Source organism: Rana temporaria, chromosome 4, assembly GCF_905171775.1.
Source record: "Rana temporaria chromosome 4, aRanTem1.1, whole genome shotgun sequence".
Lineage (NCBI taxonomy): Eukaryota > Metazoa > Chordata > Amphibia > Anura > Ranidae > Rana > Rana temporaria.
Window position 1 is genome coordinate 204,724,772 of NC_053492.1, and position 3,578 is coordinate 204,728,349.

Here is a 3,578-nt window from a genome sequence, read left to right on the forward strand (position 1 = left end):
TGACTTAAGAAATCAACAGCTCTTGTTGTAAATTATGCATAAAATATAATATAGTGGCAGCACAATTTAAAATAGTAATATTTGAATGTAACTGACAATAAAAAAAGAATGGCAACATAAAATTATTCTACGTGTTCAGTCAGTGATTTACTACTACCATGTACATGTGTATAACACTCTCCAATTGATTTTTCTATTTTAAAACAGTAATTGGTGACTATAGTGTATAATATTCTGCAATTGCTTATTTGAAAGGTGTCATAATAAAAGCTTCCCTTTAAACTCATATGTAGACTTCATCAGTTTTCTTTATAAACGTTAAAGTTGATTACTAAATATGTTTTAATAATATACTCATATATATTGGGAAATATGTGTAGCAAAGTCCCAGGGCCCCTGAAGCCCAATGGTGACCTCCAGAGTTAAGGACAGCTGACATTCTTCAGTGTAGAGTGGGTTACAAGGCATGGTGGGTGTAATGCAAGATGAACAGGTGGGCGCCAGACACTTTTTGAATGCAAAGAGATTTATTGTCTCTTAAACACAACTGTGGGAGAGTGGATTAGGGCCAGGATACCCTTAGGTAGGTGCAATGTAAATTGGCAGACTCAGAGACTTCTATAGGTAGACAGCTATATATACACGTGAAGGCCTCCTCCCGAACACCACTTCTGTATAGGTAGGACCACTGTCTCCTTTGGTAGCAATCTTGTAGCTGTTACTAACTGTAAATGTATTCAACTTTCTGCAACATAAACAGTTCTCTTTTCCCCACACTCACTCACTGTGGGCCTTCACTCAATGAGCTCCCAGTCTCTCTCACTAGACTTCAGATCCACTAGCCACTGGATCCCCTGAGCTCTCTCATTGTAGCACTGGGCATCTTCCTCAAGCATCACCCCTGCTTCACTGCTGGGTCCCTGACTTGGCACTCACAGATACTCCTCAAGCTTCACCCCTACTGTCCCACTGGGTCCCTGACGTGGCACTTGCTGATGCTTTCCCACTTCTTCACCGTCCCCGGTTGGCCAGAAGTCTACTCTGGTACTGGCCTCAGCTTACTTACAGTGGTCTCCGGTAGCAAGGTGGTTGGATCACTTTGTGTCGACAGCTTCCCCTCTACCTCCGACCACTACTGGTTCCCCGGCCGGCAGAACTGTTATTTCTGGTTTGACCACAAGCCCGCAGTCCCAACACTGCACTACTTCTGGATAGGCTCTCAGATAGCCTAGCAGCCAGGGATAGGCCTTAGGTTTCTGGCCTAGCAGCCCGGTCAATACGACACACGTCCACCCAGAAAGACGTCCGGGTGGCACAGAACACTGATCACCTGACTCCACTCAAATAGGTTCTCCCAGCTGGCCAAGGAACCCAAGAAAATCCCTGCCCATAGGCTGAGACACCCCATTCATTCCTAATCTGTACTTGCAATGCCCTTGTATTATCTAATGTCACCAGATACCCGGCCACCTAGTGACAGAGGAGTGAAGTGCAGCAATTCCAGAATTAGGGTGAACTCAATTGACTTCTTATCAATTGGTCAAGGCAACTATCACTGGGCAAATACATTTAATAGCAACCCTGTCTAAACATCAGGGTGCTACAGATGGCAAAATTATTATAAAAAATATGTATTTTTTTTTATTTTTTACAGGTCCAACAAATGTGAAAAAAATAATTTTAAGATAAACTCCTGGCAGGTATAAAATATACAAATTAAAACCCAACTCTAAGGCCGCGTACACACGATCAGTCCATCCGATGAAGCTTTTTAACCGATGAAGCTTTTTAACCGATGCTTTTGCATACTAACCGCCGGTTTGGACCTATCGGTTAGGCATCCATCGGTTTAATTTTAAAGCAAGTTCTAACATTTTTGACCGAAGGATAACTGACCGATGGGGCCCACACACCATCGGTTTGGACCGATGAAACGTGTAAGGTGAGGGGTCACCTGTGGTTACACTTCTGTTTTGCTATCTTTGCTCTGGGTGCGAGGAGTCCTACGATCGATCGGGTAATCAGCAAGACACTAACACGAGTATCATGTAACAAGATTACAATTTTTTTCCTGGATTCAGCTGGTTTTATTAAAAAGGTATACCTTCTGGGACGTATCTCTCCGTGGACCAGCCAATCAAGTTACAATTTCTTACAGTATATATTTTATACCAAAATTGTTCACATAAAATTGTAATACCATGTTAGTAAGATTTCTTAAAATACACAATTTGCTCAGAGATATTACTCATCACCAAGAAATAAAATATCTTCTGACCATTGTCTCACACTATTTCTATAATTGTATAAAACTTGTTAATAAGCTTTGTTAATAAAACCTATATGTCTAAAAAAATTTGGCCAGTATTTCACACTTTGAAAAGAATGTTTCACACATTCTGCAAATTGCAAGCCTTTAAGTTTCCTGTAATATAAGCCTTTTTGCCTTTGTTTCACAAGCTGAGAACAGAATTTGTAATATAACAGTTTAAAAAGAATTTCAAGTTTGATAGGAAAATAAAGGCTATTATGATCCAACCACCTTGCTACCGGAGACCACTGTAAGAAACGGTCCTTCAGTCTGTTTCCATCGGTTTTGACACGACAATTTTCCTCAACAGAATCCATCAAGAAACTTGGTGGCAGAGCTTTTTTTCCAAGGAAAACAGACGTGTGTATGTTTTTCATTGAGGAAACTGTCGAGGAACTCGACTAGAAAAAAAAGAGAACAAGTTATTTTTTTCCTCAACGGGAGTCTCAATTTCCTCGTTGTGTTCCTCGTCGGGCTGGTTTTCGACGAGAAACACGTTTGTGTGTATGCTAAGAAACCCACGCATGCTCAGAATAAAGTATGAGACGGGAGCGCACCTTCGGTAAAAGTAGCGTTTGTAATGGAGATAGCACATTTGTCACACTGTAACAGTCTGAAAAGTGCAAATTGTCTCTTACCAAACTTTTACTTAACACGCAGTAACATGAGATTAGCAAAAGCAGCCCCAAGGGTTGTGCCAGTGGAATCGAACTTCCCCTGCCGTTGTATGTGTTGTACGTCACCGCGTTTGAGAACAAGGAGATTTGGTCTTGACAGTGTGTACGCAAAGAAAGCTTGTCAAGTTTCTCCACAAGCCTAACGAGGACCTCTTCGAGGAAAACGATGTTTCATTTACAACGAGTTCCTCGGTCGTGTGTACGAGGCCTGAGGTCTAACTTTCTGCTCCCCCTGCAGTACCCCTGTATTTCATGATTTATTTGATATGCTTATCTATTCCAGATGTCTTTACGCTGGTCATCCAATGTGCAGGGTCCTCGTCTTCTTAAAGTGGTTCTAAATGTGGAAGTTTTTTTACTTTAATGCATTCTCGGCATTAAGGTAAAAAAAACTCTCAATAGTGGCTCCTTCAAGACCTTCCCTTAAACAATTACCTGAGTCCTTTCTTGATCCAATTCTGTGTCTGTCTGCTGCAGCTTTTCCCTCTTCTTTCTGCTCTCATTAGAGGCTCTGACAGCAGTAGTTGGGCCCATTGGCTCCTGTTTTTGTCAGTCAAAACCAGTGAGCAGAGAGCTGGGGGTGGTGTGAA